We start from the raw sequence: 16,490 nt of genomic DNA on the forward strand, positions 1-16,490 counted from the left end.
TTTTTGGTATATTTTTAGAAAGGCTAATACTTGTTGTTTCTTTCTGTGTGTAATGCTTCTTTCTGAAGCTCTTGTAAAGCAGGCCTGGTGGTAATAAAATCTCTGAGTTCTTGCTTGTTCATAAAAGATTTTATTTTTCCTTCAGTTGTGAAGCTTAGTTTGGCTGGATATGAAATTCTGGGCTGAAGGTTCTGTTCTTTGAGGATGTTGAATATTGGCCCCCACTCTATTCTGGCTTGTAGAGTTTCTGCTGAGAGATCTGCTGTAAGTCTGATAGGCTTGCCTTTGTGGGTAACCTGACCTTTCTCTCTGGCTGCCCTTAGTATTTTCTCCTTTGTTTCAACCCTGGTGAATCTAACAATTATGTGCCTTGGGGTTGCTCTTCTTGAGGAATATCTTTGTGGTGTTCTCTGTATTACCTGGGGTTGAATATTGACCTGCTTTGCTAGTTCAGGAAAATTTTCCTGAATAATATTCTGAAGGGTATTTTCCAGCTAGGATTCATTCTCTCCATCGCATTCAGGTACACCTATCAAACGTAAATTTGGTCTTTTCACATAGTCCCACATTTCTTGGAGACTTTGCTCATTCCTTTTTATCCTTGTTTCTCTAATCTTTTCTTCACGTTTTATTTCATTAAGTTGGACTTTGACCTCTGATATCCCTTCTTCTGCTTGAACAATTCGAGTGTTTAAACCTGTGCATACTTCTTGGAGTTCCTGTATTGTATTCTTCAGTTCCATTAATTCACTCATACTCCTCTCTAAGTTGTCTATTCTCAATAGGATTTCATCAAACCTTTTTTTCAAAGTTCCTAGTTTTTTTTACGTTGGGCTACAACATGTTCTTTTAACTCACAGAAGTTTCTTATTATCCATTCCCTGAAGCGTGATTCTGTTATTGGGATGCGCTCGTTCTCCATCAAGCCTTGTTCCATTGTCGATGTGGAATTGTGATCATCTTTAGAGAGAGAGGCGTTTTGACTTTGAGTATTCTCAGCTTTTTTACACTGGTTTCCTCCCGTCATTGTAAATTTATCCTCCTGTCGTCTTTGAATTTACCAACTTTCAGATTAGGTCTCTTGAGTGGGCATCCAGGTTGTTAGTTCCCAGGGCCAGAGCAGCGGAGTTAAAACTGATGGTGCTTTTCTTCCCAGGATTCTGCTGTCAGGCTTCCTTCTTGTGTCTGTAATAGGTGACTCTGCCTTCCTGGGGCTCCAAACCTCGGTCAGAAGGGGAACCGGTCCCGTTTACTCTTTGCCGAGCGCTGCCGCGCCGAGGTGCCGTCACAACCGCTGCACCGGGCTCTGGTGTTGTGCTGGGGGCCCGTGCGGGTCCTCCAAACCTGTTTACTCTGCTCCGAGAGCTGCCGTGCCTAGGTGCCGGCGGAACCGCCGTGCAGGCCACGAGAGTCCCGCTGGAGACCTGTGTGTTTCCTCCATTGGGGATCTTCTGCTCTGTGAGTTTGTCTGAAAGTGTGGCGTCCTCTAGTTCTCCACGCCTTCACTGAGAGCTGCAATCCTGGGATGTTAGCGATTGGCCATCTTGGATCCTCCATCTGTGCTTCTTTCTAGACAGTGGCTTCATTTTCTCAAGCTGGCTGAAATGCTGTGCACTATCCCAGTTCCTGGGATCATAAACTCATCACTTCATGACTAGAGAGTAGATGTTCTCAATTTAAAAGTCCTGGAAGATGGCTAATATTCCAAGCCTGAGTAAAGTTCTCAACCCTGGACCAATTGCTGTCCTAACAGAGAGATGTACTGTTTTTGCCATAGCTTAGCCATGTATTCATTCTTACATCCAGGAGAGTGGAGGGGTCTATTCCTATAAGAAATGAGGAAAAAAAGGTAGACAAAAGGTAGATATCTTTTATCCACAAATCATATTTCCTTTCGCCACCCGTGTTTCTGTACTCCTCCACCCCGCTTTCACATAGTGTAGAAAATTAGGTTAGAAAGTGTATGGATCACACAACAAATAATTGCTAAGGTTAAAGATGAAGGAGAACGAACAGTGGTTTTTGGTTGCAGCTGCAGTGCTCAAATGCCAACATATAAAACAAACCTGGATGTGAAAAACGGTCTGTTCTTGAAAGTTCAGAGACCTGAATTTTAGTCCCTGATCTGCCTCTAACATGATCTTAAATAGTGACTGACATAATATTACATTTTTTCACTATCAATATTCCTGACATTATGAAAGTCAACAAGAAAGATTTAAAAAGTAGTTTAGGAAAATCTGTATTTAAAATGATAGCCTATATCTATATCTTCTGATAATGCTGTTGATTAAAAAAAATTAAATAGGAGTGAAAGTCTTGTATAGTGCAAATATCACTTAATTTGAATTTAAGAATTCTTATTCTGTCTTACTCTCAAGTTATTTACTGGTAGACCCCTCAAGCTGCTACTTCTATAAAATCAGTGGATCATATTTAGTTTATCTCTCAGGCCTCTTCCATTTCTAATATTCCACAAAAATGTGATAAAACCTCAATTATCCAAACTTTATATTGCTTCCTTCTAAAACGGAAATGTGTTTATCCTTCTGGAGGTTTGTAGCATTTCTTAAATCTGAAAAATTATTGGCTATTTTCTCTTCAGATTTTGTTTTAGTCCCATTTTCTTCTCCTTTCTTTCTGTACATTGGGTAAATCTTTTTACTGTGTCTGATAAATCTCCCATGCCCTTTCTGTATTCTCCATCCTCTTAACCGTCTGTGTGTCAGTTTGGGTATTTTCTTCTGACCTACCTTTTAGTTTACAAATTCTCTTTTCAATTGCATGTATTTTGTTTTTTTTTTTTAATAAGGGAACTATGAGGTGTTTATTGATAATCTTATCATACATATCTTGTATTGAGTTCAATGATTTTACTTAATCTTAGGACTGATGTGTTTTTGAGTTTGAAAATTCTATCATCGTCATCTAAAATATTATTTCTGTCACAATGTCTTTCTCTTTTCTTTGGGACATCCAGTTACACCCATGTTTGGTTTTTTAACTGTGTCCAATACATACCTTAAACACTTGACTTGATATTTTTCTAATACTTTGCTTTTATATTTAATATTTTCTAGGGACCTGTTTTTGACTTCACAAACTTTGTGTTCTCCTTTTTTCTATCTGCCTTTAAAATCAAATAAATAGTTTTCAATTTCAGATTTCTAAAACATTTCAGACTAAGAATGTCTACATAATATTTTTTTTTTTTTTGGAGACAGAGTGTTACCCTGTCACCCAGGTTGGAGTGCAGTGGTGAGATCTCGGCTCACTGCAACCTCTGCCTCCCAAGTTCAAGAAATTCTCCTGCCTCAGCCTCCTGAGTAGCTGGGATTACGGGCACCATGCCTGGCTAATTCTTGCATTTTTAGTAGAGACAAAGTTTCACCATGTTGGACCTGACCTCATCCCATTTCGGCCTCCCAAAGTGCTGTGATTACAGGAGTGAGCCACTGCGCTTAGCAGCACCTGATTTTTTATAGCTTCTAATTTTCTGTTGACATTCTCCTACTCCTCATCTTTTGCTTTACTTTCTTTTATCAATTAATCTAAGTATTTTAAAGTTTGAGTCTCCTGTAGAACTCTCTCTAAGTCATTACCTCTATTTTTAGGGAAACTAAAAAATCTCATAAAGAATGAAATCCATTGTATAATGCATAATATAGTCAAATTTCTTGAAAAAAAAAACTGGTGTCTAAACCATTATTTTTCACCTTTAATTGATAAGCATTATTCTTCTTTAGAGGAGGTAAAAAATATGACCCATATTAAATATACTGAAAATAAATGTCATTAAACACCATTAAATGATGAGTAGTTCTAAATCTATCTTCTTTGCACTTCAGAGCAAAAATAATGATAGCTTTGGTTATGGCTTCATATTTCTTTGTAGTATTGACTAAAATAAATTTCCAATTTGGGGAACAGATAAGAGCTAATGTCATTTGGTTTTGAACAGAATTGTGTTGTAATCATCAAGCTACAGGCATAGCAGAAAAAATGAACAGCATCACTGGAAATTTGCCTCAGTCTACTTATTGTTCACCATTTAATTAGACACTTAAATTCTGGCAGAAAGTTTAAGGAATTCATGGAGCCATCTCCTAAGCACAACAAAGAAGGGATAATACACTGGACAGTTAGAACAATGGCAGTAGAACATCTTATTTAAACTTTTGACATAATAAAATAATATTTTTTCTTGTTTTGGGAACAATATCATTAATATTTTTTAGTTGTCACTTAGTACAATGTTTGAAGATTAAATTAAGCAAGCGAGCACCCACCATAATACACTTTAAATAAGACTGCTATAACTTTCACAGGCACAATTTCAAGCAAGACTAGTCAACCCTCATTATTCATTAGGATTACTTCATACAAGTTAGCATACTAATAAGCAGCACTTTGCAAACACCTCTTATCTACCGACTTGCCATATAGGTCTTAGGACAAATGTTTTATTTTTGAATAGTCAGACGGATACTATAAACATGGTGATTGTTCATCACTATGTTGTGAAATTTCTTTCCCTCCTTCATTTTTTTTTTAAGTGGAGAAATGATTTTCTAAAAAGTCTGAGTCTTCTAAGCATAGCTCATCTCCTGGGAAGAACTGCAATGCCCCCACTGGTTAATAATGCTATCCCAAGCCAGCCTTTTCGCTCTTCTATTGTACGATAAAAACAAAATTTGTTTAAAGAGCAAGTCAAAGAGCAGGGGAAAGCTTTCATACTTCACAGGGCTTTAAGTAAGTTTATTTCATAGAACTGTGGGAGTGCCAGCCAAAGAACTTCCGGTATGAAACTCAGTTGCCTTTATGGAGATGGCCACCGGCAGCCAACTACCTTGGCCATGCTCGGTGGGCAAGCAGGGAGCAGGCGGCTTGCACAGACAGCACAGCAAAAAGGCCTTTGGATAGAGGCGGCGGTTGTGAACTGCAAAAGCCAGAGACTTCAGTAGTATGGAGTCCAAAGTTTGGGGACATAGCCGAGGTGCGCTTGCGGGCGCCGGAAGTGACGTAACCTGATGTGTCAGCCTTAGGCTCAGGTTTTGATGACAGCAGCTGTACGCTTACCTCCTCGAGTTCCTGAAGGTTGGAGCCTGGGTCTTTTCTGTTTTTATTTATAAATTTCCCGCCTTTCCCCTTCATCTTGGTCATTTGCTTTTGTTATTTTTAGCGTGTTTTATAATTTTCAGTTTTCAGAATATAGATGGCTACCGTACATTCTGCTTATGATGTTCCCAGAAAAGGGCTGTTTTTTGTGTTTCAATTATAAAGCACTTCAGTGAATGACTTGGATCCAGTTGAGACTTGGTTTTAAGCTTTGTTATGCTTGACTTTTTAAATTTGTTACTTATAGGATGTGACCATTCATCTTACAAAGTGGCTTTGCCCAAGTCCTGGACCTGGGTTTAGCACACTCCTTCTGGATTGAATTCTAATCTCTAACTCCACAGTGCCGTTCAGCTGCTGAAACTTCTGCCCAGCATTTGAGCTGTTTGCTGTTTCCTACCACATATTTTAAAGGTTTGCCTTGTACATGCACAAGTCAGAAGTTTATCTACAGTTTGAGGCAAATGAAGAAACAGATTTGGGAACACTCTTTTCTTTTCTTTTTTTTTTTTACAAAGGATATTTTTTATTTTTACTTATTTATTTTTAATTTTATTTTTTTTATTTCATTTTAGGTTTTGGGGTACATGTGAAGAACATGCAAGATCGTTGCATAGGTACACACATGGCAATGTGATTTGCTGCCGTCCTCCCCATCACCTATATCTGGCATTTCTCCCCATGCTATCTAGTTTGATCCTCAAATAGTATCCCCTTTGGCATCCTGAAACGCCAGACTTTGTCTTTTCTGACATGTGAGACTCCTGCTTTCTTCTTGGGCTCTTTTCACCTTCACCACAATTTGGAAAATGCCTTCAGGAAAATTCCGAGGTGAATGTTGAATACATCTTGTTGCTCCCTTTCTCAAGGATTCTAGCTGCTCAGTGTTACTTGCACTGGCTTTCTAATGTCTTCGCTATATATGTATATGTATATATATTTCTAATTTTAAAACTTATCTTTGTAGAAGATTTAGTTGAATGTAAGCTACACTGTTGAGTCCAGGGCCCAGCCTTTTATCCAGTGAATTTTAATTCGAGCAGTTTTATCATTTCTAAATGTTATTTTTAAAATTCTTTCTAATGTGTACCCAATCATTTTAAAGACTTTTTTCTTGCATGTTCCCTTTGTCTTCATTTAAACCATTTCTCTATCTATCTACCTATCACCTACCATCTATCTATCTATCTATCTGTCACCTATCATCTATCTATCTATCTATCTTTCCATCTACCTATCACCTATCATCTATCTAGCTATTTATCATCTATCTATCCTATTATCTATCTATCATCTATCTATGTATCTATCACCTATCATCTATCTATTATCTATCCTATTATCTATCTATCATCTATTATCTATCTACCTACCTATCACCTATCATCTATCTATCATTTATCTATCATCTATCTATCTATCATCTATCTGTCTATTATCTATCTATCTGTATTTATGTTTGGATTCAAATAATTTCAAAAATTCTCTCTCTCTCTTTGTGTTTTTTTCTTTGCATGCTTGTAATTTCTAGTATTAACCACAGGTAATTTGATGTCAATTTATGGAAGTTTTACATTTGAGAAAATTTCACTTGTAGGAAATTTGTGAACAATAAATTATGTGCTTTTTTTCCCTTATTTATTCTAGGTCTAGGTTTTAGGCAAGAGCGTCTTTGAGAGTTTCCAGCCTAACAATATATACTGCTGGAAGCAGAAAGTTATACATTTTAATTTTGAGTTGTGCTCTCCTAGGAAAACTTTAAAAGAAATAAAAATGTTTAGTGATGAATTTATGTTCACCAAGCTTCTCACTTATATGCTTTAGCGGCAGAAATTCAAAACTCATCTTATTAAACTTCTTTATTTTGCAAAACTGTATATTTTAAAGAGAAATATATCCACCAGTGGGCTGAAATTCAATTAATTGTAAAGCATTTTTCTTATTGAACAGAAAGAAGAATGTCTTTTTTTCCATGCTTCAATAATTGAATAAGTGAAAATAAGCTTTGGTTCAGTTGGAAACTTATGATAGATTGGTAGGTGAATTATTTATCAATGAAAATGAATTATCTATAAAACTACTCAAAGCAGTCCAATACTGTCACTTGGTAGACAAATTTGGCATGATTAGAATCAACATATTTGAGATGTGTAGGCATGATCTACTTAATCATATTGAGACAGATAGAATGGAAACAAATGAGACCTGAAACTATACATTTCTGTTCCATTTGGGCAGGTTCTCAGGGTTGTAGATGAGGAAGAAGGTGGAGAACAGGATAGAGAGGAAATTTTGAGAGGGAGTCCAGTCTAGAAGGTAGGATCCTATAAGCCCGTTGACTGCTAGGCCATTGAATATCATTCAACTGCTATTTCCAAAGTACTTTCACAATGCCCTATGACATGATAGTTGCTCCAAAATATTTTAAATGAAAAAATAAAATAATAATAGAAGAGTCTAAAGATCTGACAGCAAACACCTTAGTCTCTACTAAGCTATTGCAGGTTTCTCCATAATAAGGAGATACCTGCCAGGAGAACTGACTAAATTGATCCAATAACTGGGTGACTTCTCCCTTGATCAAAGCCAACTTTGCTATTATTATTTTTTGGTATGGTGAAGCTTGCAGGTATTAATTCATCTAATCCTCGCACCAGCTCTATGAGATAGATGCCATTATTAAGAAAGGTGAAACCAGCATTCAGTTATGATACCCCCTCATTTCAATTACATTGCCATTACTCACCTTACTATGGCCTAACATAGGTTACCATAGACTGGTTCTAAATTTCAAAGGCAAAAATGGCCAAATATTTGAATCTAAAGTAGCATGCAGAATATATTCCTGATTATCTTTCAAGTCTTTTGTTAAGTATAGAAGGAAATAGTGAAGCAAATTCTGGATAATTTGCTGCATTAGTAATTTAATAATGCTGACAACTGTTTCTTGAACCCAAAATCATATGTTGACCAGTGAATTTTATCAACAATGTCTTAGGTCTCTTCAGAGAGTGCCTAGACATTAGTATCTTCCTTGCAAGAAAAGAGAAAATAATGAATGAGCAATTACGTCTTATAGTATATCAAGCACTATGCTAAGTGCTTTACATATAGCATGCAGTTTAATTATTAGAACCATTCTGTGTACTAGATATAATGATCTTAGTTTTTTGATGAGGAAATGGAGAAAAATTAAATATCTTGCCAAAAGCACCTACCTGAAATACTAATCTTTTTGTTTACAAATTCCTAAACTTGGTTAAATGCGGACTTATTGTCATAAATAATATTGTCTGGCTATTTCTCTAAGCAATTAGTGCAAAAATGAAACAAGGAATTGCCTCTGAACTGATGGTTACCTCAGTCAGGGGTGGCTTCATTCCCCAAAGTACTGCAGTATAATGTGCATTCTTAACCAAATCACTGGTCATTTCCTGTGGAAAAATAATTGGAATGTGTTATATTTAGAGAACGACATGTTCATTCTTATAAAAATATTCAATTCTTTTCTCTGTGTTATATTCCTTGGTATCTTTTCATCTTTTATTTTCAGAACCCATTCCAAGCTTCTAACCAAAAGCTTTTAGGCTTATAATTTTTGGCTATGCTACATGTTACATGACCATGGGAGCCCGATGACTGCCTTTTGGAAAGCTGTGCGATTTTACTGTAAAAGGAGTCTTTATGGATTCATAACTGGTGATGACCTGTCAAGGATTGAGTTTTCTCTGGCATTTTTCCTTAGGCAGTCCCTCCACACTCAGCCATGAGTGCTCCTGGTTTTCATTCCATGGGCTGTAAACTGTAGTCTCTCTCAAATTCCTTCTTTTTCCAGTTTCTACGTGCTGTGAACTTGCTTTGAGAAGAGACTTGAATCTATAGGATTGAGTAGGTGAGAGTGGGTGGCTGGGCAGGGTACGTGATGTTAACGCATTCTGTGTCTTCCAATCCAAAGGATAAAATATCAGGAAGGAAATGGAACTCTCATAAAGACGGGAAAAGGAATAGAATGATCTTAGATAAAGTGCAAATGTTGTTTTGAATCTTCTCCCAATCTTTTGCTTTTCTATCCTTCCTCTTCTGGAATTTTCCTATCTTCCTCCTGAAATGCCGTATTCTTTTTGGAGCTTCTCACTAGGACAGTCACCTGGAGGGGTTGTTTCAACACAGATCACAGAGACTCTCCTCCAGTTTCCAATTCCGTAGGTCTGAGGTAGGTTTTGAGGATTTTCATTTCTAACAAATTCCTAGGTGAAGCTGATGATGCTGGCCCAGGGCCACACTTTGAGAACCACTGGCCTTGGGATGTATTTTATCATCTTAATGGCTTTCTTTCTTTCTTTCTTTCTTTCTTTCTTTCTTTCTTTCTTTCTTTCTTTCTTTCTTTCTTTCTTTCTTTCTTTCTTTCTTTCTTTCTTTCTTTCTTTCCTTCTTTCTTTCTTTCTTTCTTTCTTTCTTTCTTTCTTTTTCTTTCTCTTTCTTTCTCTCTCTTCTTTCTTTCTCTCTCTCTTCTTTCTTTTCTTTTCTTCTTCATTCAATTAATGTCCAGGCAGTGCCTTAGACATTGCATACTTCCCATAGAATCCAACTTTAGTGATGGGCACTGAGTAGGTCTTCAGTAAATTTTAAAGTGTTGTGCAACGTACATTTCTCCAAGTCTCACTAGCCCATGGCTACCAAGCATTCTTAGGCATGAGTGATTTACACTGCACTGAATTTCACTCTCTGTTGCTTGTAAAACAAGAACTCCAGCACCTCTCTAAAAAGCACTTATTGTGTCCTAAGGATGCTTAGTCTTATAGTTCATATGCTTATAACCCTCTACAATGCAAGCTTCTCTCATGGATGTTTACTCTCCATGCAGCTACTTATGGGCAACTTACTGCTGCACCTGCTGCTGCTGCTGCCTTCTATGGTAACCATGAAGTCCACACCATGGGAGCTACCTACCAGTGCTCCAGAAGTTGCAATACCTGAGAGGTAATGAGAGGATGAGATGCTCCATGACGCTGCATCACATTACCTCATCTTGCAAGCCAATGGCTGCTGATGCTTTGATATTGCAGAGAGCAATATATGAAAATATTTCCGTCAGTGCCTTCCTGTAGTTCTTCTTTTCTGGTGCTTGACTCCATAGCACCAGGGAGGTGGGGATGGGTAAATGGGTAGGGTATGTAACATCAACACATTCTTTCTTTTCCAATCCAGTTTCGCCATCAATCCTTAAAACCTGTGTATGTAGTTACATACCCTAACATCTTATCAGATATGCTACATATGTCTGAATCACAGTAGGTGATCCAACACAGTTCAAAACTACCAGATTCAAATGAATAAAAGATTCCAAATTTTTCTCTACGTTGTTCTCCTGCACTCTAAGGTGTTTGTTTATAGTATCAATACATTCATAACGTTCCAGATTTAATCTAGTCAAGCCAGGGGCCTTTCCTTCCTTTAAATGTACTCTGTAGATTGTTTTCTTTTACAGAAACAGTACCTTAGGTGAGGAGAGAAAAAATAATTTGTTGTTCTGCCCTAGTTTCCTGCAAAGAGCCCAAGGGTTGAGACAGCTTCATCCAGTCTTTACGCCTTTAAAAAGACAGAAAACTGCTGTGATATGGGTTGTTCTGTCTATGCCAGGGGTGACCTAGAGCCAGTGTGTCTGTTCTGGTTTCTCTTCTGTGTGTGTGGCCTGGGGACAGAGATACAGCAGAGTATCGAAACCTTGAGTGCCCACTTCTGAAACAGAAGCTTAGTTGTCTAGATTGTGTGGGGGATTTTTGAGGAAACCCAGGGCAACCTCCAGTTTTCCTAATTCTTACTTTATTCTATGATGACTCTATGAATTATCAGGTTTTAGAACTATAAAACAAATGCAAATTATTCTAACATGCATAACTCACCTAATTATTAAGAAGTGAAATAATAACTTTATAAATATTTATCATTTAAAATATCTGTCAAATTGGCTGTCAGACATTTCATCTGTTTACCATATCATGGTATGTTCATGCGAACATTGCTCAGTTTCTGGTCACGTGGCGGAACTGTCCTAACATAGACACAACATCAAATAATGAAAGAAGCCTTTCTACGGAAATGAGGCAAATGGATTATGCAGGAGATTTCCCTACCAGGAAAACAGAGGACGGTGTATGGTATAATAGTAGACAGAGGAGAGAATATCTAATACCATGCAGTGCTAGGCATTTTACCATGGAAATATGCCTGTTTGGTGTTCTCTTGGTCATATACGAGTGATTAGGCTATGACACTTAATGTTACTTCATAGATTTGTAAGACCAGTTCTTAGGGGACAGGTGATTTTCTCCAAAAGTGCTTCTCCTGCTGCAAAGAGATGTACTAGTGTAGGTCAACAGAAATGATGTCCTGAGGGGTAAACAATCAAGTGTCAGATAAAAGTGCACATATTTATTTATTTATTTCTATTGTACTTTAGGTTCTGGGGTGTATACGGACATGATGCAGGATTGTTGCACAGGTACATACACGGCAATGTGGTTTGCTGCCTCCATCCCCCCATCACCTCTGTCTGGCATTTCTCCTCATGTTATCCCTCCCCAACCTCCTCACCCTCCGCTGTCCCTCCCCGAGCCCCACCACAGACCCCAGTGTGTGATGCTCCCCTTCCTGTGTCCATGTGTTCTCATTGTTCACAGGCCTATGAGTGAGAACATGCGGTGTTTGATTTTCTGTTCTTGTGTCAGTTTGCTGAGAATAATGGTTTCCAGATTCATCTATGTACCTACAAAGGACACAAACTCATCGTTTTTTATGTCTGCATAGCATTCCATAGTATATATGTGCACATTTTCCATGTCCAATTTATTATCGATGGGCATTTGGGTTGGTTCCAGGTCTTTGCTGTTGTAAACAGTGCTGCAATGAACACATGTGTGCATATGTCTTTATAATAGAACAGTTTACATATTTTTTTTTTTTGAGACAGAGTTTTGCTCTTGTTTACCCAGGCTGGAGTGCAATGGCGCGATCTCGGCTCACCGCAACCTCTGCCTCCTGGGTTCAGGCAATTCTCCTGCCTCAGCCTCCTGAGTAGCTGGGATTATAGGCACGCGTCACCATGCCCAGCTAAGTTTTTGTATTTTTAGTAGAAACGGGGTTTCACCATGTTGACCAAAATGGTCTCAATCTCTTGACTTCGTGATCCACCCGCCTCGGCCTCCCAAAGTGCTGGGATTACAGGCGTGAGCCACCACGCCAGGCTCAGTTTACATATTTCTATAAAATATAACATAATCAATATAACTTCTTTTGCATACAGTTCAAAAGACATATATAGTATAGAGTACTATTTACACTTTTATGAAAAAACTTCAAATATTATTAAGTTAAAAAAATTTCAGCAGTAGGACTGGGCAGCTTGGTGCTGTCCAGGCCTGTTGTTGGAATAGATGGCGAAGGTATTTGCAAATTCCATACAATAAGTAGGGCAAAGGTTGTATCCAGGAACCTAGGCTGATGCCAGGATTATAATTATAGTAGGGTTATGGGTCCTAGAAATCAGGAATATGAGGAGCAAGGGATAGGGACCCCCAGTGGAAGGGTCTGGGCAACAGTGAACCAGTAACAAGGTGTCCATCTGCAGGTCTGCAATCTATGCAACAAGCATGGGTCAACAACGGCAAGGAAAACGTTAGTACTTAGCTTCTCAGTGATTGGAATCCTTAAATATTGTCCTTCACTTTCCCAAGCGCTCTCAGAAGATGGTCAAGCTGCTACACAGTTGCAGCAAGTGATACACCTGACAGGAGTGGGGGAAATGAGAATGCTGGGCATGGAAAAATGAGGCCTGATTCACTATCTAGTCTGGTCCAGGAGTTGTGCCTGACTGAAGGCAAATAACCTTGACCAAACCAGGATCTTATAATTGGAAGCCTAAAAGAATTTACAGATTACTTCATTGCCAGTGAAACCTAAGACATCATTTAAATGTAAAAAGGTGTTAATTTGCTTCTAGAGCTTGGCTCTGGCTCTAGAACACTCATAGGACAGTGAATTATAACTCTGCACGTTATAAGTAGGATTCCTGGGCCCTACTTCAGATCATGTAAACTCTCTGGGAAGATGGATGGGGCCTAGACACTCATACATTTAAAAAATCTTCAGGGATTTTACTGTTCTTTAATATTTAAACTTAATTTTTAAATGACTGAAGTAATATGCATTTTTCGTTGTAAATAAATTATTAGTCCTACTCTCCTTTTATACAGATTTATAACATATATACAAGGTATAAAGAATATAAAATAAATAGCTACTTACCTACGACCTTTTCCAATTTGATTGAAGGATAAGCTATATATAAATATGGAAAAGTACAGAAATCACAAATGTATAGTCAATGTGTTAACTCAAAATAAACATACTTCTGTAAATCCCATCGAAATGAAGAAACAGAACATTCTCACAATCCTGTCTCTGCTCATCTTGTTTCTCCATCACCATCCTTGCCCCTCCATAAAGATATGAAAAGGTCTCTGGGTAATTCTAGTGGGCCCTATCATTGTCTTACTGTCTACTTTTTCACTTAATTTCCCTCGTTTTTTTAAGAAGAGAAAATACTTTAGACATGAGGATTATTAATCTCTCTGATCTAATAATATTAATAATAATGAATGCTTTGAGTTCTATATGAGCACTCACAGATTATATTTTAAGTTATACATGAATGTTATATTGTGGAATCAAATTTTCAAACTAACACTTGTTCAAGAAATTTTGCTTTATTTATCTAAAACAAAATTAAACTTCTCTGTATTCCATGCTACCTGATGGCAGAAAATATCTTTCCTTTCAGTTTCAATAGAGACCATAAGCAATTGATGGGAATTGCTTCCACATTCCAAAATGAGATATGGATCTGCTGTTCTAAGGGAGGTGAGTTGCTGCATTGGGAAGTCTGTGGTTGGTGGAGCAAATGGTGGTGACCACGTCCATTGGATCACTGGTGTACCCAGAGGCCCACGTGAGAAAACCAGCCTGTGGGTCTGCCTAAATGCTACCTAAGAGAACACCCTGGAGAGATGAGGTGATCTCAACAGAACAGGGGGCTACCAAGTTTGTTTCAAGGGACTGAGGGACTATCAACAGCCAGCCAGAGAGATGCTTTGATAGTGGTGTCTTTGAAGTGACTGTAAGATGCTGATTGCAGAGTCAGCTTTACACACCTGCCAAACCTGGAGAGCTAATAAGCCAGTTCACAGCAATATCAATGGAGTAGGAAGGCCATTTCTGCCATTATTGCTGCTCTTTTCCCACTACCTTGAAACAGCCAGAGCCAAGCTCAAAGTGAGGTGAGTGGTTAAGGAATAAGAGCTCTAGGTAGGAACAAAAAATAATCTCAGATGCATCTCCTCTATCTCTTTTCAGTAGATTTTGGTTATACTTTTTGAGGGACTGCTATCTTCTGAAGAAATTCTGAAAATGTAAAAGAAATTTAAAAAGTTGACTACGATACAGAATCAAACATGTTAATTAGTTTATATATATATATCACATGTCTGTATGTCTATGGCTAACAGCTGGAGAACTTTTTAAAAAATTTAAGTGTGACTAGAAAAGTTATGGGGCCTGCCTGAGTTTCCATTTAAAAATGTGGAAAAGAGGCATCAGGCCACAAGACAGGTTTAGGTGGGCAGTGGGGGGAATCACTAACATTGTTTTCTGCTTGTCCACTGTATTGGTTATATCAGTATCTTGGCTGCAAATAATTCAGTGTGCTTATCCTCAATTCTACCACGAGAGCTTTGTTGTGGTACAACGGTGACTATCTGCAGAGGGGCCTCCAAGCAGCTTTATGAGGCATCGTGGGGGATAAAAACAAACACATTGCTGAATATTTCAAACGATCATTCCAAGGCCGCTGTCTCATTTAATCATCACAAGAAACCGATGGAGTAAGTGCTGTTATTTTCCTTCTCTTACATAGGAGGGAAACTGAGGCTTAGAGGTAAGATTACTTCCCACAGGGGGACCACACGTAAGAGGTAAATGAGGAGAACCTCAAGTCAGGCTTTCTCCCTTTGCAGCCCATTCCCTGAATATCACAGTTCAGGGAAGATACTGTAGCCTCCACTAATCCCTATTGTGGCTATAGCAGGGAACAGTGTATTGTTCTTTTTCTAGGAGACATTTTCAGAGTGGGGGCGGGAAGGTAGGTCAACCAAATTGACAAACTCACGCAACTCTACCTACTCCTAGGCATTTCTCCATGAAAAAAATAGCTCTAAAAACAGCTAGAGGAGACTTCTGCTTATTGTAACTGGCCTCCGCCAAAGGCTCACTTTCAATTTTTTTAGAGCCAGGTCAGTTCTTCCTGTGACTGTGAAAATAATAAGATGGTTATAAAATACAGCTTTGGTATAGTTTCCTTGCAAGCAGCTTACATTTCCTATCTAGAAAATAATTCTGTGTGTGTGGAAATGTGTGCTCTAAGAGTTTTTGAGCACAGATAAAATTGCTTTGATGCCTGAATTCTCACGAAGTTTGGCCAAAATATGCAGGTACTTTAGGCTACTGTCAATATTGGGATTGCTTCTTCTTGTTCCTCCATGTGGCAGTACTTTTAAAGAGGAAAAAAGGACTGAGTTTGGAGTGCTGAAATAACAGCCATATTATAATTTTTGTCAAGTTACCACTTGGAATTTTATTCTCTCCCTCCATATATATTCCAACTCCTTGCTCTTTTTTGCATTGTAAAACAAAATATTTTTAGGATTATATACCATATGCTAATCTTTTACCCATTCTCCAGTATCACAACCTTCTTTCTCTGTGGGGAGGAAAAATCCCAGTCCCCTTTCTGTCTTCTTGCTTTTTGATTCGATTTACCATAGTCTAATTGAGACCCCCAAGGTCGTCAGCCCCTGCCTTTGTTGCTAGGACATGCAAACCACCCAGGCCAATCCCTAACCTGTTTTTTGAAGAAGCCTCCAATCAGAGAGAATCCACGACTTCTTTTTGTGAACTGTGGCACCGTGCAACTGCACACTATAAATGTCTTTCCTTATCTATGTGCACTGTTATCTCACTGTTCTATTTTTTCCCCTCATTTATATTAACTCTTTCATACCTTTTTTTTTTTCCTCTAAACTTCTAGGCCTTCTCTTCCCAGAACTGGTGGAAGACAAATGTTACTCTGTAAACGGCCAAGATGGTAAGGTGAGTAGTTCCTGGGATCGCTTGTGCTCTAACCCCAAGTTATGTGGGATACTCTAGGGGTTATGGCATTCCTCATTTTACAAGTTACTTACTTGGCGGCGGCTGCTCCACCAAGCTATGCAAACACTCCCGATCTTTTGAAAGTCATGAGACTGACATTTCTGAGTCTG

The 16,490-nt window shown here is 38.3% G+C and overlaps 1 long non-coding RNA gene across 1 annotated transcript; it reads right to left on the reverse strand.

Annotated features, from left to right (window-relative positions):
- LOC103791787 (uncharacterized) lies at positions 1 to 16,146 on the reverse strand. The gene is made up of 3 exons (XR_004740578.3): positions 16,073 to 16,146; positions 13,423 to 13,455; positions 1 to 1,826 (listed from the first exon to the last, which is right to left on the reverse strand). It is a non-coding gene; the product is annotated as an uncharacterized LOC103791787 (long non-coding RNA).
- Positions 16,147 to 16,490: the final 344 nt, after the last annotated feature.

The sequence above is a fragment of the Callithrix jacchus genome, chromosome 3 (assembly GCF_049354715.1).
Source record: "Callithrix jacchus isolate 240 chromosome 3, calJac240_pri, whole genome shotgun sequence".
NCBI classification, from domain to species: domain Eukaryota; kingdom Metazoa; phylum Chordata; class Mammalia; order Primates; family Cebidae; genus Callithrix; species Callithrix jacchus.